Source organism: Panthera tigris, chromosome X (assembly GCF_018350195.1).
Source record: "Panthera tigris isolate Pti1 chromosome X, P.tigris_Pti1_mat1.1, whole genome shotgun sequence".
NCBI lineage: Eukaryota > Metazoa > Chordata > Mammalia > Carnivora > Felidae > Panthera > Panthera tigris.
In genome coordinates, this window is record NC_056677.1 from 73,850,285 (window position 1) to 73,872,943 (window position 22,659).

The 22,659-nt window shown below is 38.8% G+C and overlaps 1 pseudogene; it reads left to right on the forward strand.

Moving 5' to 3' along the window:
- The window catches only part of LOC102949600, a 66,140-nt pseudogene extending 60,591 nt beyond the window's left edge, over positions 1-5,549 (forward strand).
- The last annotated feature ends 17,110 nt before the right edge of the window (positions 5,550-22,659 follow it).

Genomic DNA, 22,659 nt, shown 5'->3' on the forward strand with positions numbered 1-22,659 from the left:
TCGCCGCCCTCCCTACCCTCTTCCGTGGGCCTCTAGTCTGCGCTTGACTCCGGAGACTCCCTTCTGCTAATCCTCTGGCGGTTTTCTGGGTTCTTTAGGCAGGTGTAGGTGGAATCTAAGTGATCGGCCGGACGCGCTGTGAGCCCCGCGTCCTCCTACGCCGCCATCTTCCGGAACCCCCCCCATTTCTTTATATCTTCTTCAATTGCCTTAATAAGCTTTCTATAGTATCAGCATACAGATCTGTTACATCTTTGGTTACGTTTATTTCTAGGTATTTTATGCTTCTTGGTGCAATTGTGAATGGGATCAGTTTCTTTATTTGTCTTTCTGTTGCTTCATTGTTAGTGTATAAGAAGGCAACTGATTTCTGTACATTAATTTTGTATCATGCAACTTTGCTGAATTCATGTATCAGTTCTAGCAGACTTTGGTGGAGACTATCGGATTTTCCATGTATAATATCATGTCATCTGCAAAAAGTGAAAGCTTGACTTCATCTTTGCCAATTTGGATGCCTTTGATTTCCTTTTGTTGTCTGATTGCTGATGCTAGAACTTCCAACACTATGTGAAACAACGGTGAGAGTGGGCATCCCTGTCATGTTCCTGATCTCAGGGAGAAACTCTCAGTTTCTCCCCATTGAGGATGATGTTAGCTGTGGGCTTTTCATACATGGCTTTGATGATGTTTAAGTATGTTCCTTCTATCCTGACTTTCTCAAGCGTTTTTATTAAGAAAGGGTGCTAGATTTTGTCAAAGGCCTTTTCTGCATCGATTGACAGGATCATATGGTTCTTATCTTTCTTTTATTCATGTGATGTATCACGTTGATTGATTTGCGAATGTTGACCCAGCCCTGCATCCCAGGAATGAATCCCACTTGATCATGGTGAATCATTCTTTTTGTTTTTTAGTTTTTTTTAACCTTTATTTATTTTTGAGACAGAGAGAGACAGAGCATGAATGGGGGAGGGTCAGAGAGAGAGGGAGACACAGAATCGGAAGCAGGATCCAGGCTCTGAGCTGTCAGCACAGAGCCCGATGCGGGGCTCGAACTCACGGACCGTGAGATCATTACCTGAGCCGAAGTCGGACGCTCAACCGACCAAGCCACCCAGGCGCCCCTCCTTCCCTTTCTTTTTCTTGGAATAGTTTGAGAAGGATAGGTATTATCTCTGCTTTAAACGTCTGGTAGAACTCCCCTGGGAAGCCATCTGGTCCTGGACTCTTATTTGTTGGGAGATTTTTGATAACAGATTCAATTTCTTCACTGGTTATGGGTCTGTTCAAGCTTTCTATTTCCTCCTGATTGAGTTTTGGAAGAGTGTGGGTGTTTAGGAATTTGTCCATTGCTTCCAGGTTGTCCAATTTGTTGGCATATAATTTTTCATAGTATTCCCTGATAATTGTTTGTATCTCTGAGGGATTGGTTGTAATAATCCCATTTTCATTCATGATTTTATCTATTTGGGTCATCTACCCTTTTTTTTTTTTGAGAAGCCTAGCTAGAGTTTTGTCAATTTTGTTTATTTTTTTCAAAAAACCAACTCTTGGTTTCGTTGATCTGCTCTACCGTTTTTTTAGATTCTATATTGTTTATTTCTGCTCTGATCTTTATTATTTCTCTTCTTCTGCTGGGTTTAGGCTGTCGTTGCTGTTCTGCTTCTATTTCCTTTAGGTGTGCTGTTAGATTTTGTATTTGGGATTTTTCTTGTTTCTTGAGATAGGCCTGGATTGCAATGTATTTTCCTCTCAGGACTGCCTTCGCTGCATCCCAAAGCATTTGGATTGTTGTGTTTTCATTTTCGTTTGTTTCCATATAGTTTTTAATTTTTTCTCTAATTGCCTGGTTGACCCACTCATTCTTTAGTAGGGTGTTCTTTAACCTCCATGCTTTTGGAGGTTTTCCAGACTTTTTCCTGTGGTTGACTTCAAGCTTCATACCATTGTGGTCTGAAAGTATGCATGGCATAATTTCAATTCTTGTATACTTATGAAGGGCTGTTTTGTGAACCAGTATATGATCTATCTTGGAGAATTTTCCATGTGCCCTCGAGAAGAAAGTATATTCTGTTGCTTTGGGATGCAGAGTTCTAAATATATCTGTCAAGTCCATCTGATCCGATGTATCATTCAGGGCCCTTGTTTCTTTATTGACCCTGTGTCTAGATGATCTATTCATTTCTGTAAGTGGAGTGTTAAAGTCCCCTGCAATTACCACATTCTTATCAATAAGGTTGCTTATGTTTATGAGTAATTGTTTTATATATTTGGGGGCTCCAGTATTCGGTGCATAGACATTTATAATTGTTAGCTCTTCCTGATGGATAGACCCTGTGATTATTATATAATGCCCTTCTTCATCTCTTGTTACAGCCTTTAATTTAAAGTCTAGTTTGTCTGAGATAAGTATGGCTACTCCAGCTTTCTTTTGGCTTCCAGTAGCATGATAAATAATTCTCCATCCCCTCATTCTCAATCTAAAGGTGTCCTCAGGTCTAAAATGAGTCTCTTGTAGACAGCAAATAGATGGGTCTTGTTTTTTTTTTTTTTTGTTTTTTTTTTAATTTTTTTTTTCAACGTTTTTTTTTTTATTTTTTTTTATTTTTGGGACAGAGAGAGACAGAGCATGAACGGGGGAGGGGCAGAGAGAGAGGGAGACACAGAATCGGAAACAGGCTCCAGGCTCCGAGCCATCAGCCCAGAGCCTGATGCGGGGCTCGAACTCACGGACCGCGAGATCGTGACCTGGCTGAAGTCGGACGCTTAACCGACTGCGCCACCCAGGCGCCCCAGATGGGTCTTGTTTTTTTATCCATTCTGATAGCCTATGTCTTTTGGTTGGCGCATTTAATCCATTTACATTCAGTGTTATTATAGAAAGATACAGGTTTAGAGTCATTGTGATGTCTGTATGTTTTATGCTTATAGCGATGTCTCTGGTACTTTGTCTCACAGGATCCCCCTTAGGATCTCTTGTAGGGCTGGTTTCGTGGTGACAAATTCCTTCAGTTTTTGTTTGTTTGGGAAGACCTTTATCTCTCCTTCTATTCTAAATGACAGACTTGCTGGATAATGGATTCTCGGTTGCATTTTTTTTTCCTGTTCAATACATTAAAGATCTCGTGCCAATCCTTTCTGGCCTGCCACGTTTCAAAAGAGAGATCAGTCACGAGTCTTATAGGTCTTCCTTTCATATGTGAGGGCACGTGTATCCCTTGCTGCTTTCAGAATTTTCTCTTTATCCTTGTATTTTGCCAGTTTCACTATGATATGTCGTGCAGAAGATCAATTCAAGTTATGTCTGAAGGGAGTTCTCTGTGCCTCTTGGATTTCAATGCCTTTTCCCTTCCCCAGTTCAGGGAAGTTCTCAGCTATGATTTCTTCAAGTACACCTTCAGCACCTTTCCCTCTCTCTCCTCCTGTGGGATACCAATTATACGTAGATTATTTCTTTTCAGTGTATCACTTAGTTCTCTGATTTTCCCCTCATACTCCTGGATTTTTTTATCTCTCTTTTTCTCAGCTTCCTCTTTTTCCATAATTTTATCTTCTAGTTCACCTATTCTCTCCTCTGCCTCTTCAATCCAAGCCGTCGTCGTTTCCATTTTATTTTGCATCTTGTTAAAAGCGTTTTTCAGCTCCTCCTGACTGTTCCTTAGTCCCTTGATCTCTGTAGCAAGAGATTCTCTGCTGTCCTCTATATTGTAAAAACATTTATAACTTTAAATTGTTATCTCTGATATTAATCTGAACATTTCTTAATGAACACTTATTTGACGGAATATATTCATGTAATTACCATATATAGTTTTCTATTATTCTGAAACTGAAATGTATTTCTGTCCTTAGGACAATGTGGCCAGAGTAAATATTATAACTGACTCACCATTATTTCATTTGTATGTTTATACTGCATTTGCATCTGGAGGTTTAATTGCTTTGAACTCACTGCAAGAATTTACTGGATACGTTTAATAAGAACAACCTAGCTAAGATGAGCTTAAATTTTGGTCAGAAGCAGATGGATTAGAATGTGTGGCCCATCTATAAATTCAAGTCCCACAACTTCACCCTCCCTTTTATTTTATCAGAACATTAGGGAGAAAGATCAAAAGCCACAGAAATTTTGCAACATGCTAAATAGTCTATAAGACTGAAGAAGAAAGCAATTCTATTTACTAGGCTGATATGTCCTTAAGTGTTATAAATGTGCCTGAAACAAGCTGGAAGCAAACATTCCTAACTAGCTTTATAGACTCTCCTTTTCTTTCCTTCTATTCTCTCTTTTATATGATTTATTTTCTTTCTACCCATCCACAAAGAGATACTTTCACCGGTCTGTTTATAAAAGTATTTCCTGTTTTGGGGTGCCTGGGTGGCTGTCAGTTATGTGTCTGACTCTTGATTTTAACTCAGGTTATGATCTCATTTTTCATGAGATCAAGCCCCACATTGGGCTTGGTACTGGCAACATGAAGCCTGCTTGGGATTCTCTGTCTCCCTTTCTCTCCACCTCTCTCTCTAAAAAATAAAAATATAAACATTTTTTTAAAATCTTCCCTTTTTAACCCCAGAAATGTCAATTGATTGTCCTATTGTCTATTGCTTTTGTTCTAATTATCAAACAAGAACATATACTATAATTTTGAAGTCTGCAGGACTTCAAGCTGACTCACTCTCTTAGAAGGGGCACAGACCCTGGCCTGGGCACCTTGCTTATCAGCAAGATATGCAAAGGATATCTCAACCACATTATAAACATTTTCAGTGTGGTACCCTCACCAAAAGTGTCAACACTGTAGTTGAGCCCCACAACACCACTCCTTTGGTCCATCAATTGGTAGAGTACACAGATGAGACCTACTGCATTGACAACAAGACCATTTATGACATCTGCGTCTGCACCCTCAAGCTGACCAAGGCGGACCTGTGGGGACCTGAGTCACCTCCTCTCACCCACCATAAGGGGCATTGCCACCTTCCTCTGCTTCCCTGACCAGTTTAGTGCTGATCCTCACAAGCTGGCAGTCAATATGGTTCCTTTCTTGTGTCTCCACTTCTTCATGCCTGGCTTTGCCACTCTAACCAGTCATAGAAGCCAGCAGTATTGGATTATCACTGTGCCTGAATTGAACCAGCAGATCTTCAATGTCAAGAACATGATGGCTGCCTGTGACCCCCACCATGGTTGGTATCTCACCAAGGCTGCTGTCTTCCATTGATGTGTGTCCATGAAGGAGGTGGATGAGTTGATGTTCAACATGCAAAACAAAAATAGCAGCTACTTTGTGAAATTAATCCCCAACAACACCAATTTGGCTGACTGTGACATCCTGCTCAGTGGATTCAAGATAGCAAACACCTTCACTAACAATAGAATGGCCATCCAGGAGATCTTCAAGCCTATCTCAGAGCAGTTCATGACCATGTTCTGCTTCAGAGCCTTCTCCCACTGGTACAGAGATAAGGGCATGGATAAGATGGAGTTCACCAAGGCTGAGAGCAAAATGAACAGCTTTGTCTCTGTCTACCAACAGTACTAGGATGCCAAAGAGAGAAGGAGGATTTTGGTGAGAAGGCCAAAGAAGAGGCCTAAGGCAGAAACCCATCACCTGAGGCCTCTTAGTTCCCTCAGTCTTTCTTCCCCAACTGCCCCTTTTCTTTCCCTTAGAATTTGCATTATCTGGCTTTATCTTGTTTTTTTTTTTTAAGGGTGGTGGGGGGTGGGGGCCACGCATATCCAGAACAGTACATGGCACATAATAAATGATCAATAAATATTTGTTGTTTTTTTGAAAGAAAAACTTAAAGTTTACATTAGAATTTCATCTCCACAGTGTGTAGTTCTATGAGTCTTGGCAAATGCATAATGTCATGTATCTATCATTACAGTATCATATTGAATAGTATCACTGTCTAAAATTACAGTGCTCCACCTATTCATTTTTCCACTCTTTTAGTCCCAGAAACCCACTGATCTTTTTATTATCTAGATGTTTTTTGTCTTTTCTAGAATATCATACAGTTGGAATAATGTATTAATGCCCCTGGTTTGATTTTAATTCAATGGAGTGCTGGTTTCAACTACCTCCCAGTGGATTTACCACAGCCAGAAGTGGCTAGATCAAAGATGTGGAGGGGATCACATTAGACCAATAAGGGAAACCTCGCATGGGAGTCTTAAGATTGGTAGCCGAGCTAGTCCTTCAGGTGGCTGTCCCTTGTCTAAGACAGACAACTTTGTATAAGGACAGGAATAAAGAGAGGGCATTAAATTTCTGGGTATTATTACCATTCCAGCCAAGGTGCTAACTTTCAGCCAAAAGGCAAGCTTTCTTCTCCCCACAGAGTAAACATGGGCTAGAGGATTACAGTCTGAGCAATCAACATGAAAGTGTTCCGGTAAGGCTATACTCCTTGTAAAGCCCCTGAAATGAGATTAATGGAAGAAAAGAGAAAATACTCACCAAGTATGCACCAAGGCTCCAAGTCCAGATGAAAAGTTTCAAAGCTCCATGTTGGTCATGAAAATGATGAAATTTGGAGTAGGGTCCATGAGCAAATGTCTAAGAAATAATTCTTGAGACATCTTTGGTGTAAAGAGGTGATTTTATTAAAGCATGGGGATAGGACCCATGGGCACTGGGATTGTGATGAACTACTGATTATATACTTTTAAGTTTGTGAAGGAAGGGGAGATAAAGATAGAGTTTCCAAGGAATTTCTGGACGCTGAAAACAGGGTGTCACAGGAACCTGAAAATTTAGCTATTGTCAAGATAAGGTTGCTTTTAGTTTTTAAGGACATGTAGATTAAGGCATTAAGGCAGTCATAAACTTCTTGAGGAGTCACATGCAGGTCTCTGTTATCTATCAGTGGGCTGCAGGCTGTAGGGGATTTAATTTAAACTACATTTTTCTTGCCTTTGTTTCCCTCATCAGTCACTAATTCCAATGTGTGTGTCAGACAGTGCTTCTCCACATAGTCAAGCAATGTTCCAACACCAGCTGGATATCCTATGATTAAACTAAATTCTGACACTACCTATCCAGAGATAGCATCAGATTACACAAGCTATAGGCTCAGTCCTAAACAACTGCCCTCCATTTCAGATGCCAGTAGCAAATCCAGTTTGTTCCTTGTGCTTCTGACAAAATCACTGTAAATCAAAGATTCCCATGACCCCCTCTGTGGGGAATAAACTTATAAAGGCCCCAGAATAGGGAGGTGCAAAGGCACTAGTATAGAACACAGGTATAAGAAATAAACAAGACTAGGAATTCAGGGCGGAAGCTCCCCCCCCCGAATTTAGTACTATAGCAGAAAGCTGCCTTCACAGGAGGAAAAGATCAAGTTAGGCAAACAGGCAAATTGAACTATAACAGGTAAATTGACCATTGTGCTACAGGTGAAGCAGCCCAGAGATGAGAGGGTTAACAAAAGAAAAGGTGCCTTGTTAACCCTGAAGTTATTTCCCCTATCTGTCTTATCCCCTAGGCTAGCTAAAATAGACAGGTGCCTTCTGTCTACCATTAACAACCATCTGCCCATCTGCCTGGAGCCAGGATTTTGTTTTATATTGACCCAAACCTCAAACACCATATATCTTCAAAACCCCCTTTTCCTTCACGTCCCCAAGTTAATATTCCCAGTTTCTTTGCCTCTTTGTGCACACCCATGATGTTTGTAAGCTTTCAGATCTGAATAAATATGGGCAAGGACCCTTATTCGGGGCTCTTGTCTTTTCCCGGACATTAGCCATATCTCAGTTTTCATCCTGTGTCCTGCTCTCTTGCGAAGCAAGAGAGAACTTTAGACCCAGAGTCTATGGCACCCCTCATTGGGTTCAATTAATTTACTAGAGTGGCTCACAGGAAATTTCAAGGCATTTAGGTGCTCTGTGCTAGAAGCAGGGCAAAGACTAAATATATATTTCTTCATAGTATTATTTATTTCTAGCATTTCTTTCTGGTTCTTTAATTTGGTTTCCATTTCTTTGCTTGTATATCCTATTTATTCTTGCATACTATGTACTTTATTCATTAAAGTACTTAGTATATTAATCATAGTTGTTTTAAATTCCTAGTCTGGTCACTGAACATCGCTGACATGTTTGGTTCTGATGCTTGATCTGTTTCTTCAAATTGTGTCTTTACCTCCTGGCATGCGTTGTAATTTTTTTTTTCTTGAGATCAGGAGATAATGTACCAGGTAAAGAGAACTTCTATAAACACGTATTTATAAATATGATGGTGAGGTGTGAGAAAGAGGATGTATTCTATAGTCCTTTATTTAGGTCTCAGTCTTTTAGTGAGCCTGTCTCTCGACTGTGAACTTCATAAGTATTCTCACATTCCATCCCCCCCCCACCACACACACACACACCTTAGGTGGTAAAGGATGGCTATTGTGAGCTGGAATTGAGTATTTTTCTTCCCTCAGTTCTGTTCGAATGTGATATTACCCCAGCAGTATAGGCTTTGTTTAAATAGTTCCCCTTGAGGCAGGCCCTTTTAAGAAAAGGGTGCTTTGGCATATTTTCTAATGGGTCCTTTTTTCTTCCCCCTGTCAGAAGACTGAGGGAGTTTTTCTCTTATATTTACTGTTGTAAGGAACCTGTTTAAGTTCTTGGAGATAAACATCAGAATATTGTGTGGGTCCCCTATGACTGTTCCCCCCTGGGATTTTTAACTCTTGGTCTTTTTCACAGTGAGCCTCCAATAACTCAAAAATTACCGTTCAGGTTTTCCCACCATTGTAGTAGTTCCTGAAGAGGTTTCCACTTGTGAATCTGTTCCAGTAAGGCATGACTACCTGAATTTGCCTGTCTCTCCAATCTTAGAGTGACTTGCTCTGTGTCCTAATATACTTTATAGATTCATGAGGAGTTTTTAATATTTCAGTGTGTTCAGCATTTTATATGTTGTTAGGTCAGAGTGGTGACTCCAAAGCTCCTTACATATAGAACTGGGAACCAGCTAGACTTAAAGCAGGCTATTTACTATTCACAAAAATAATCTTGGGCATCATTATTTCTTTTACTTATAATGCCCTTTTGTCTTTTGACTTTTTATTTCTTAGTATTGTTACAAGGGACTAAGGCATAAGAATGCCCATCTCTGGGAGTCCCAACAGACCAGGTTCAACCACTTGCTACTGACAAAATCCATAGGCAGAGAGCTGAGTAGTGACACAAGAAAGGAATTTATTTCAGTAAGGCCAACACGAGGAAGACAGTGGGCTAATTTCTCAAGAAGTGTCTCCAAGATGTTGATAATACTTCTGAGTTTATATAAGGAAAGCACAGAACAAAGATCGAAGGGTGTACATCTGAGCAGCAATGTCTGGTTGATCATTGTCTTGGGGTGAATCATGTGGGTCTTAATGGCATCAGGGCAGTTGTTATTGCTTGAAAGAGTAGTTTTTGTCCCAAGAATAAGATGTTTTGCCCATCAGGTCCCTTGTTTGAATTAACAGATTATTCTGGAGGGGAGAAAGGCAATTAAGAGGAAGAAGATCAGTCAGCACAGTGATTCGGTCCTCCTTCCAACCCCCACTGTCAAGTCATCATTCTATTTCAATGGAAGAAGGGATGACAGTTATTTCTTCTGTGACTACTTACTGCTGACCAGGGACAATGTAGCAATTTTGGAATGAATGACTCCGATGGGGTAGGAGAACTTTGTTTCTTGAGTTCCTCTTGGGATGAATAGCAAGGACATCTGCAAGCTAGTGTGAATAGCACAGGCTCCCATTTGACACATACAAAAGGTCAAACAAAAAACAAAAGAAAGGACAAGAAGTATAGCAATGCTCAATAAGCCATACTTCCATTTAGAAAGAATCAAACTTAGCCAACTGCTAAAAAAGGTCTAAGGCTAGGACATCTATAGCAGCGATGTGCTTGTTTAAATCTTTTATGGCTTCAGTTATATATTTTTAATAATTTGGAATATAGACACATTATATTTTAATGAACACAGGCCCTTCCTTTGGCTGCAGTCAATATATCAGGACTACTGGTATGGAGGACTACTTTTCAAATTTTTGTGGTTTCATCATTTAGGAAGGTGAATGCTTGCTGGGTTTGATGAAACATAGCTACTGCATGTTTGGCCAGGACCTCTTCTTATAATTCTACATTGATAGAGATGGGTCCTTGGATAAATATAGCTAAAGGATAAAACCAGCAAGTAGCGCTCTTCATCCACTGTCTACCTTTAACAATATCCCAATTATTAAGAATCACTGGTAAGAAACCACTCAACTTGGGGGATATAGGTATCCTAAAGTACACTGTCCAGTCCAATAATAAAGAAGATAGGGCTATTAATTATTTCCACAAGTCCACAGCCATCCTCATGGGGTGGGGTATGCTCCAGCTTTTAAAGAATGATTTTGCCATCCCAACCTCATACAATCAGTCAAGGTGATGGCTGAATTACACATTTGTTGGAGAGGAGGGTCCATCTCATTGTGGATCTCGGAGTACTATTTAACCTTTCAATACTTAAGGGGGCTACTTCACGAAATTGGACTTGCAAAGCATTTAGACACCCAATTACATCATATATTGCAAATCCTACACCTGGGATGTCATTTACCTTTTCTTCCACTAGGGCAAATACATGTTTCATTATTTCGGTTTTTGTTACAAACACTTAAATAGTTTTTTTTGTTCATAGAAAGGGAGAAAACATTTCTTGTTAAAAGAAAGGAAAATTCATTTTTACAGTTTACTGTACCAATTATAAAAACTTTGCTGTACAGTTTGATTAGCTGTCTGAATTTTCCAGGGGGGTATGCTGATGGTGGAGAGCAGGGATTTCTCCACATACCCAGCTATTACTTTGGTGATGGACTTCTGAGACCTTAAGGGCCCAATCTGCAAATAGATTGGAGTGAATATGATTCAGCATTATAAAATAGTAGAAGAAATAGAGTAATAGTAAAAAGATTCATGACTATTTTTGTTTTGTAAATAATACTTAAGATTTTCTATGGGAGTTGCCATCCACTCAGAAGGCTGTGAGTCTGGAAAAAAGTCATCTGGAAGTGCCTTCTTAACATAGGTGTTATGAATCCATAGTTTGATACCTGCAAGTTTTAGAGAAGTGTGCCGGGTCAACAGCACATCATAAGGACCTGTCCATTTTTCAGTTAACTGATCTTCTGGTCATTGGTTCTTTCAAGTTTTTAGTAGGACCTGGTCTCCTCACTGGAAAAAAAATGCAGTGGCTCCTCAGGGAATGGCTTCTTCCTGGAAAAGGTAAACTCATGTATAGATGTCAAAATTTTACTAAGCTGTTGTACATATTGTTTTGTATGATTTTCATGTAGATACAGGGGAAATACCCCTTTACTAAAGTCTGAGAGTTCTCCAATACATAATTTCATAAGGGCTCAATTTCAGGCTGCTTCTAAGGGCCTGCTTATACAGAGGGCAACAGGCAGGGTCTTTTCCCATGTTGGACCAGTCTATTGACATACTTTAGCTAAGGTTTTCTTTAAAGTATAGTTCTTTTTTTCTGTCTCACCTGTTGACTGGAGCCTCCAGGCAGCATATGGTTTACATTATATTTGTAAGGCTTTACTCACAGATTATATTATCTATGAAACAAAGGCCTGGCCATTATCACTATATGAAATCAGGTAATCCAAATCAGGAATGACACATTTTAGTAAGTCCCACGCCTCTTCTGAGGTCTTCTTAGTTCTAGTTGGATATGCTTCAAACCAAGTGGAAAAGGTATATGCAAATACTAACAAGTATTTTATATTTCTAGCAGCCCTAGGCATTTGAGTGAAGTGTACCTGCCAATTTTCAAAGCAATATGACCTCTGATACTGAATCCCATGTAGTTTTGCAAGTTTTTCCATTTTTGGATCATTTATGGTACAAAGGGGACATCTCTGAGTTACTTCCCTTATTGTTTATTATAATCCTGGTCCTCTGAGTTACAGCTTAACAAATTCAATCAGTGCATCCCACCCATAACATGAGTCTTGGTAAATATAGACAATTATAGTACATACAACTAATTTTGGCAGTAAAATCATATCATGAGCATTTATTTTTCATTGTAAGGAAGTATATAATTCTTTAAAATGCCAGTCTTGAGGTTTCTATTCATCTTCCTCAGAATATTCAGGGATAAAAGTAGTTAAATCATTATTTGGCATTAGTGAAACTGAAGTTATGATCCTGCTTGTGGTTTGTTTGGCAGCCTGGTCAGTCAGATTATTGCCTTGAGCTCTATTCCTTCTGGATACCCTATGCAGTGTATAACAGCTATTTTCCCAGGTTTGAGAATGGCTCTAAAAGTTTGTGAATTTCATAATGGGGTTTCAAGTCTTTGTTGTCAGATGTAAGAAGCTCCCTTTATTTCCATATCACCCCTGAGCATGGACAATCAGGAATGTATACTTTTGAGCCCATGTAAATATTAATTATTCTCTTCTGAAGGTTCAAGGGCTTCGATGAGACCTATTAACTCAGTTTTTAGAGCAGATGTACCTGCTGGAAAGGATTTGACTCAATGACTTCTCATTGAATCACTATATCATATCCAGCACAGTGTTTTCCATGGTCCATGAAGCTATTTCCACCTGTGAATAGTTCCTAGTCTGCATGATTAATTGGCTGATTGACTAGATGTGGTTGGCTGGAAAAAACAGTATCAAGATCTTCCACACAGTCATGTGTAAGCTTTGAGATACAGGATCTACAGGCAACAGGGTGGCAGGGTGTAGACTAGAGGAGGCTAGGAGTGTCACATTAGGGTCATCTGAGAGGATAATTTACCCATCCTCCTAGGAGTTAACCAATATCTACCTTTTTGTTCCAGGAAAGTTACAACTGGATGTGTCACGCATACAGTGACCAGGTTCCTGAGCACAGACTTTTTGGATTCCTTTAGCATATTGAGTAGCTGTTACTGCTTGGAGAGATGTGGGAGGGGGGGATGCATTCCTTGTTTATGTGTTCTATCTGCTTTGCAAAATAAACTGCTGGCTGAGGATCTTCTCCCAACAATTGAATTAGGACTCCTAAGCTGACTCCCTGTCACTTGTGCACATAAAGTTTGATTTTTTTTTTCTTAAGTTTGGTAATCCTAGGGATGAGGCAGTTACAAGTCAGGTCTTGAGAATGTCAAATGCAATTTGGCCTTTCATTGTTCATGGTAGAGTCTCAAGACTTGTTCCTATTAGGGTCTCATATAAGGGTTTATCAATGAGCCCAAAGTTAGAGATTCATATTCTGCAATAGCCTGCCATTCCCAAAAACCCATATAGCTGCTTACATGTTTTAGGAAATTGGAGGCTCAAACTGGCCTTTTTCCAATCAGTCATTAAGCTCTCTTGACCTTGATGTAGCTGGAACCCTAAATAAACAACTTGCTTTTTACAGATTTGTGCTTTGTTAAATAATACATTGTGACCACATTTAGCCAAATGCTTAAGGGTTTGGATAGTATTTCTTAAGCGGAGTTTATAGGTTAGGCTGGCAATCAGCAAATCATCTATATACTGTAATAAGACCCCTTGAGTTAACTATAGCACCCATAAGACTTTAGCTAATATTTCCCCCAAAATTGTGGGAAAGTTTTTTCAATCCTTTTGGAAGTGCAGTCTAATAATATTAAAGGGTAGCTTTTGACTGAGAATCAGTCCATTCAAAGACAAAAAGTAATTGAGATTTTATTGATTGATTGATCGATTGACTGAATAAGACATTTCTTCAAGTGGAACACACACACAAAAACATCTTTTAGATCCAAAACAACAACCATTTGCATTCAGCTGGTAAGGTGTTCAAGAGGATGTAGGAGTTATGCACAATAGGGTGAATGTTTTGGACAATCTCATGAATAGCATGCAAATCCTGAATGAAATTGTGTTCCTTCGATCAAGGCATTTTTACTGGCCAGATGGGGTATTTTAAGGTGACTAGTGAGGCTGGGTTAGTTTATATTGTAGGAAATTTTGGAGCACAGGTTGGATTCCCTCAAGTGCTTCTCGCCACAAGGGGTATTTTTTAAGGGCAGGAACTGGGCTTTTTCCTTTTGAAGAATATTGACTAATAGAGCATTTTTGGTGCCCTCTTAACCCATAAAACTGAGTCTATGAATGTGAGTACCTTGGTGGGCACTGACTCGCCCTTAGGCAAATTCTGTCTGATCAGCATTATCTGGAAGTGAAGTGCTTGTTCCGGTGGGACCTGTACTTGCATCTGCTGTTTTTTCTGGAAAGAAGGTCACTTGATCATTTAGCTTGCATAACAAGTCTCCCCCTAAGAGTGGGATTGGGGATATTCTGGCACATAAAGAAAACTGGGTCAAATGTAGATCACCCAAAAAACATTCCAGGGGCTTCAATAAAGCCTGTTCTTAGGGTTTTCCATTTATCCCTTATAATGGGTTTAGTTTGACTGCATTTCTTTGCAAGGGGGATTATCAGGACTGAGCGTGTTGTCTCAGTATCAAAAAGTCAATCAATTTATCTCCCTCTGTCAATTGTTCTGGGGGCTGTGGTGGGGAAAGGTAATCAGAGCTGAAAAGGCTATGGGAGCCCCTGAGGCTCCTCAGTCTTCCTCAGAGGCATTGCCAATTTCTGGAATTTTTAGTTCCAACTTGCTGTTTAGCCAGTCTTTCTTGTTTAAGAATTTGGGGCAATCTTTCTTCCAGAGTCCTCCTTCATTACAATATGATCATTGATACTTTTTAGGGAGTCTCCTTTCACTTTTTCCCCCTTGGCTTTAGATACCTTGAACAAAGCTGGTAGTTTGTATAGCCTTTTTTTTTAACCTACTGGTCATTTTACACCTTATAAGTTATATGTACTAGCTAGGAGGGGTTCATTCACACAGCTTCTTCTATCTTTTGTAATTTGTGCCTGATATTGTGGTTCTCTGTCCCATAAATGTCATGATGACCATGACACACCATTTGTGTGTCTAAGCCCATGATTTTCTATAAGTTTATATATTCTCTCTAGCCAAGATGAGGGGTTTTCAATTTCCCCTTGCTGTAATACCTGTATTTTGTTTAAATTTTTTGGCTTAGGCACACCATTTCTGAGTCCACCCAGGACACACTTAAGATAATGATCCAGTCAAAATCTGTCTGTGGTTTCATTTGAGTTCCAATTAGGTTCCATTAGTGAGACCACCTCAGTAGGGTCCATAGTACTCTGGGGTTCAGCCTGGTGAAGAATCTAAGACTATTCATTAGCATTTTCTAAAATAAGACCTTTCCATAACAGTTAACACTGTATTAAGTAGTGTTTGTATATCAACTCAAATAGGGTGATGGGTGGCAACAATAGTAGTAGAGTTCCATATATTTGATGAGATCATTGAAGAAGGGATTTAGTTTTTACCATTCAATAAATCCAAGGTTGAAAACGGAGTATAAGTTTAGAAGTATCCAACTGGCTGATCTTGAGCATTTAATCCTCCAGAAAGTTACTGGCTCAATAGAAATTGCCCCACCCCACTAAATTGTGTCTCCCTGACCAAAATGGGCGCCCTGACAAGTCTTAAAAGGAGATACTCTTTTAGACACACCTTCATATTGAGGCAGTGATGAGCAATCTAATGTCCTGGCCACTCCATCAACAGTTGAAGGTACCCATTGGGGTATAGTTAGTGTTGGAGGTACAGCTAGAGGTGGGAATCCTGTTAGAAATAGAGAGGCTTTGGGATTTAAAGTAGTTAATAATATGCTTTCTCCCCTCTCAACGTCTTTATCAGTATCTGGCAGAAGTTCTTCCTTTGACTTAGGTTTTTTGTTTTTGTTTTTTTTTCCTTTGCACCATAAGCTTAACTCCCTCTTTGGAGAAATCTTGATTGTGTAATAACATAAAAAGTCATACATAGGGTATTTCATCCCAATTTCTGGGTCTTTGACAAAAAAATTCTAATTGCAAAATGGTATAATAATTGCGTGACCCATTCAAAGTTCACCTCTCTTCTGAGTCTAATACATACATGGGCCATGCTATATTACAAATAATATTAACAATAATAAACAACAATCTTCTTCTTAGTCATAGGTTCATAACAAAAAGTAGACAAGTCAACCAATATCCTCCTTAGAGGGCTCTGAGAGGATATGGAAATAGCACTTCCCATTTTTACACAAACACTCGCACACAAATTACACAAATTTCAACAGAAATCATCCAAAAATGTATCCTGGTTTTCCTACTTGCAACACATCTCCTCCTAATGGTTCCTTTAATTGTGAATTATAATATCCCTGTTACAAATTATACAAATAAGCTACACAAATTTAGAGGAACTAGAGAAGGACGGGGTCTGACATGCACTGTCAGAAGAACTTAACAGAAACCAAATCTTTCAGGGTACACTTTTTCCTCAATTTGTTTCTCTGTTTCACCAAATGTGTTTAAAGCAGTCAATGTCTGCCTGGGTTGAGTGAAAAAGGTGTGTCCCAAAAATGAAATGTGTTTTGGTAGCTGCAAGGAACTGTCCTCACTATCCCTGCCTGGGTCAACTAGCCACCAATAACTGGTTCTGACCTATCACAGCCACCAGCTCAGGAAACAAATGGAGAAGTTCTGATTCATCGCCATGATCAACAATTCCATCTTGGAAAGCTAGAGGAAGCTGGACAAACTGGAAACACAATTCCTCATTGGCCCCCCAGCAATTTGTCCCCAGGGACCAAGGTATGAGAGTGCCTGGCTCTTGGGGTCCCAATAGGCCAGATTTGGCCAATCACCACTGACAAAATCCAAAGGCAGAGAGGTGAGTGGGTGTGAAACAAGAAAGGAATTTACTTCAGCGAGGCCACACCAGGAAGATGGCACACTAATACCCTAAGAAGTGTCTCCAAGGTATTGAGAATATTTCTAAGTTTATATAAAGAAAACAGAAAAAAAGTTCAATGGGTATGTATGCAGCTGATCAGCAACAGAAAGGTCAGTCATTGTCTTGGGATCAAAAACACAGTCACTTGCTGTTATCAGGGTAGTTGCCATTGCTTAAGAGAATTTTATTGGTTCCCATTATGGTATGTTTTGCCTGCCAGGTCCCTTGCATGGAGTTAACATTCTAGTTAAGCTGGAAAATAAAACAAAGCAATTAAGAAAAAGTAGGTGGAGGCAAAATGAAGTCAGTCAGGGCAATTACTGTGTCCTCCTTAAGTATTAACAATGCCAGTCATCACCTTATACATTCTCTGCCTCACCTAACTCTGAACCTTTGCCACTATTTCTACCACAGTGCTGGAGAAAAAATTTCCTCCGACGTCCAAGGTCCTTCTAAGCTAGACTAAGAATCAAATTGACATGAGGCAGATTAACAGGAGAAAATTAAGTACTTCACATGCATATGTGCAAGGAATATCCAGACAGAAATTCCAAAGAGAGTGAGGCAGCATGCACCTTATATGAGCTAGCAAGAAGGGGTAGGATCTGAAGATACAAAGGGGAGGAAGACCATTAGCAGAAAGTTCAAAAGGGATGTTTGAAAAGTAAAGGGTGCACATTATGTAGATAAGTTTCTTAGGAAAAGAGTCATCACTGTTAATAGTTATCTTACTGGTACAAACAGGCAATTGAAGGGGAAGTAAAGACCTTATTTTTTTTTTCTGAATATGATAGGGTTTGATTGCTTTTAGCTCAAAATAATATTAATTTCAAAGTGGTCCATCTTGGGGTGGCCTTCTCTTGGCCCCTAAAACAGCAACCTCTTGGGAGAACTAGTCTGCATGGATTTTGAAATTTGAGTGGATACAAATTCATAATGCCTTGCCTCATGTCTACAACACTCATCTATTGCCTTCTTATGCAGAATTTCTTTATTAGTGATGAGTGTATGATATTTAAGGAGGTACAGGGGAAAAATATATCATGGGATGAATCTTTTGTTACTGAGAGACAGAGAGTGAAGGATAAATTATTCTTGTTTCATTCTCAGATTATCCTCATATGCAAAAGTTCATTAGGCCCCTCAGAAGATGGTCTTAGAAGATTGATTGATATGTGTTGCACAGATCTGTAACACTGAAAGGACTCAAACTACCTCTATTTGACCTTAGTTTATACTTTCTAATTGACTAAATTCTTCTTTACAACGTGTCTCTCAACTCAGTCAAAAGACTCAATCAGTGAAGCATCCTGTGATGGGAACCAAAACCACCCCCTCAAGCAATAGGGACTGCCCTCAGCCAGCAAGACTCTATGGGATTGACCCAGGACAATGATCAACCTGACTTTTACTACCAACCTGCATGTGCCCACTGACTTTTGCCCCATATTTACCTTATATAAACTTAGAAGTATTTTCAGCACATTTTGGAGACCATCTTGGAGATGTCAGTTCACTGTCTTTGTGGGCCTTACTGAAATAAATCCCTTTCTTGTTTCACCACCACTTCTATCTCTGCCTTTGGATTTTGTCAGTGGTGAGTGGCCAAACCTGATCTGATTGGGACCTCAGAGCCAGTTATTCTTGCACCCCTGTGCCCCAGTTACAATTTTAGCAAGTCAGCGAGAAACTGTGCTTTCAATTTGTCTAGCTCCCTCAGTATTCTCTGAGATGGAGCAGCTGGCCAAGGCAGTGTGCCAAAGCTTATCCATTTATTTCTTGAGTCACTTGCTGTGATAGGTTAAATCCAGCTACTTGTGCTAGTCAAATCCAGACAGGACAGGAAGAAAGTCCCTTGCAGCTGCTGAAACCTATTTTGGTTCAAGAACTTTCTTGCTTGCTTGGCCTGAACTGGCATCAAGTGCCTTTATCCAGGTTTGGTGAAATAGAGAAACAATTAGAAGTAGTGGGCCCGAGAAATTTTTCCAGGTAATTTCTTCAAATAAGTGCACACTGGACCTTGTTCTTCCTTGATTCCCTGCTGCTGGGTTCTTTTGAACCATTTGTGCAACCCATTTGTTCAGGCTCGCATAGATTGAATTGTGTCAGGGGCTGTTGTAATTTGTAATTTGTAATTTTTTGGTTGGAAAAAAGAATGAACATGAAGTAAATGAGAAAACAGGGTATGCATTCAGGAATATCTCTGTTGCAATTTGTGTGTGTGTGTGTGTGTGTGTGTGTGTGTGTACAAAATGGGGAATACTAACTCTATATGCTTTCAAACCCCCTTAGGGATAATATTAGTCTACTGGGCTACTTTTAGTGATAAACCTTTGAATAAAAGATTATTCATTTTTTAACACTGTCTGTCCTGTGTATATGTTAAGCGCAGAGGAAAGATTACCACTGAATGGCTCTCTTGGATTCTTTCCTCTTATTCAGCTGACTCCAAACAAGGGGTGTTGATTTGACTCTCTTAGTTTGCCTAGGAAGCAGTTTAGTTCAAGTGGCAAAGCTCTGACTTTTGAGGAGGAACCAGAAACTAGGAAGTTGTTTGATTCAGCTGGTGAAGCCCTAAACTTTTGGGAAAGAACAAATTCTAGCAAAAGTACTCAGAGCATCTGTTATACTATTGTTTCATCTGTGTTCTTTTTGAACTTTTCCCTAGGAAGTTGGGGGATACTCCTCTTCCCAAAGTCCAATAGGACATATTTTGAATAAGTGGTGCAAAGGGTTGAAAAGCAACCAGAGAAAAAGACTGTTTTGCAGGAGGGAGAGACAGGAGAAGGAGACAAAAAATGTTATTCCAGACTTTGAATATTCCTTTAGCTTTGCCCACAGCACCCCTAATGCCTTTGCCTCCATCCCCTGTCCCCTGTTCCTGCAACACCAATGGCATGGCTCAAAGAGTCAGCTCCTATACCATCTCTGGTGTCTCTGGCACCATGGGCATCTGTTTCTCCTACCTTCACTATTGAGGAACAAAAAGTTCCACAAGCTGTTGGGCTACCTCCTTATGAGGTTCAAACAGTAGCTTCTCCCAAATCAACATTAAAGGGCCCAGGGGCTTCCTGGGACTTAAACTGCCCATTGCAGATTTATCTGTGGGAACCAAAGGTAAAATTTACAGTGTAGAACAAACTGACTGACTTCTAGTGGACACAGGTATAACATATTCAGTATTAGGGCTAATTTAAATTTGCTAGTTTAATTAAAATAGATATGTATTTAGAGTTGTCAGCATTAAATATAAAACTTTTATTCTACCAAGCTTTACTAAAGGTCAAATAGGCTCATGTTATCTCTGTTGCAATCTAACAGCAGATGTATGATTTAAAATTATGGTTACATTGTCTCATCAAGTTTTCATATATAATTGTTAAGAAAAGGTAGGTTGAGTAAATAAGGAGATTTATAGTTTTCAAAGTCTTTTTAGTAACATGAAACTTCAAATTTTGCTAAGTTAAATGATATATTGAGTTAAATTCAATGGGTATCTAAGTGTTTTCCAAATATGGTAGAATACTAAAGCATTGATTACTGAACAGAGAATCGCCTGCTTTTGGCTTTTTGTTTTTGAAGTTTACGTATTTATTTTGAGAGGGGAGGTGGGTAGAGAGAGAGGGAGAGAATCCCAAGCTGTCTCTGCACTGTCAGCACAGAGCCCCATGTGGGCTATAACCTACAAACTGCAAGATCATGACTTGAGCCAAAATTAAGAGTTGGATGCTAAAATGACTGAGCCATCCAGGCGCTTAAGCCTGCTTTTGGTTTCTTGTTGCAAAAAAGCTGAGGATATTTGGGTATGTTGATAAACATGCTTTGTGCTTTATTGAAAACTATACTATGGGGGCATCTGGGTGGTTCAGTCAGTTTTGTTTCTGACTCTTGATTTCAGCTCAGGTCATGATCTCATGTTTTGTGAGTTTGAGCCCCGAGTTGGGCTCCACACTGACAGCATAGAGCCTTCTTGGGATTCTTTCTCTCCCTCTCTCTCTGTCTCTACCTTCTCTCACTCGTTCAAAAATAAATAAAATGAACTTTAAAAAGAATGTTATACTATGAAAAAAACATAGTTTAATATTTGAGAATTTATTTATAAATTTGTGAATCTAAAAATTTATGTTATAACAATTCAAAATTAGTTATTACTTACTTTTCACTGGAGACTAAAGATTAAAGAAGTAAAAGCTCTGATAAATGTAACTAAGACTGCCAGAAGATGATAAAGAAGCAACTCTGTATGCAAGAAAATATGTTTTTGATAAGAAAGGTATGAGGAGTAGGAATACATTTCTGTTGAGGGAAAATAGTAATTTTGTCCTAAAATGAGACTGTTTATATAGAGAAAGAATGCTTAGGAGATAATCTGAATTAAAAAAAAGTTATAGATATTTTTAAAGGGAATCTTTGGAAAATAATTTTACATATAGTCACGACTAAGATTAAAATAAATGAATTTTTAACATATACTGGAATAGGATTTAGTTGTCTTTTCTATCTGCAAAATTAAGCAAATTTTATTTGATTTTTCTTTGACTTTTGATAAAAAACTGCAAATAAAGTTATTTTATTTTTCATTACCTGTCTAGAAAACCAAAGTTTTTATGTTTTGTCTTTTATCAGTTCTTTGATTACTTAAGATAACTGAAATTCTCAACCTTAAAGAAGCTATGTTTTGCTAACAATTATATAACCTTTTGTAGAATTTTTTATTGCTACCTTGGTTAAATAGATAATTGAATATTAAGTATGTAATTATCTGTAATTCTATTTAGGCATGTGTTTTAAAACTTTCTAAAGTTGTTCACTTTTAGTTTCATAGCCTTGTAGTCAGAAAAGGTGCATGGTATGATTTCAATTGTATTTGTTGAGTCCTCTTTTGTGACCTAATATGTGATCTATTCTGGAGACCATTCCATGTACACTTGAAAAGAATATGTATTCTGCTGTTTTAGGATGGAATGTTCTGAATATATCTGTTAAGTCCATCTGGTCCAGAGTGTCATTCAAAGCGATTATTTCCTTGTTGATTTCTGTTTAGATGATATGTCTATTGAGGTAAGTGGGTTGTTAAAGTACCCTACTACTATTGTGCTATCAATCAGTTTCTTTATGTTTGCTATTAATTGTGTTATATACTTTGGTGTTCCATGTTTGTCACATAAATATTTACAAATCTTATAGCTTCTTGCTGAATCCCCTCTTTATATGATATCATGCCTTTTTTTTTTGTCTCTTTTTACAGTCTTTTTGGGAAGACAGATCAGGTTCACAGAAGATCTGTTCACAGAAACTTGGTAGGCCAGAAAGGAGTGGCAGGATATATTCAATGTGTTGAATGGGAAAAAAATGCAGCCAAGAATACCCTATCCGGAAAGGATGTCATTCAAAATAGACGTAGAGATAAAGAGTTGCCCAGACAAACAAAAATTAAGCAGTTCATGACCATTAAACCATCCCTACAAGAAACTTTAAGGGGGACTTTTTGAGTGGGGAAAATACGAGACAAAACAAAAAAAAAGACCAAAAACAACAAAGAATAGAAAAAAAAAAAACAGAGGACATCATCAGAAACACAAATTCTACAGGCAAGAAAATGAAACTAAATTATTTTCACACTCTTTGTTTTACAGTCTGTGTTGTGGCAATAAAATATTGCTACTCTGCCTTGCTTTATTGTCAATTTGCATAATAAATGCTTCTCAAACCCACACTTTCAATCTGCATGTGTCTTTACTTGTGAAATGAGTCTCTTGCAGCCACTATATAGAGGGGTCTTTTTAAAAATCTAGTCTGTCACCTTATGTCTTTTG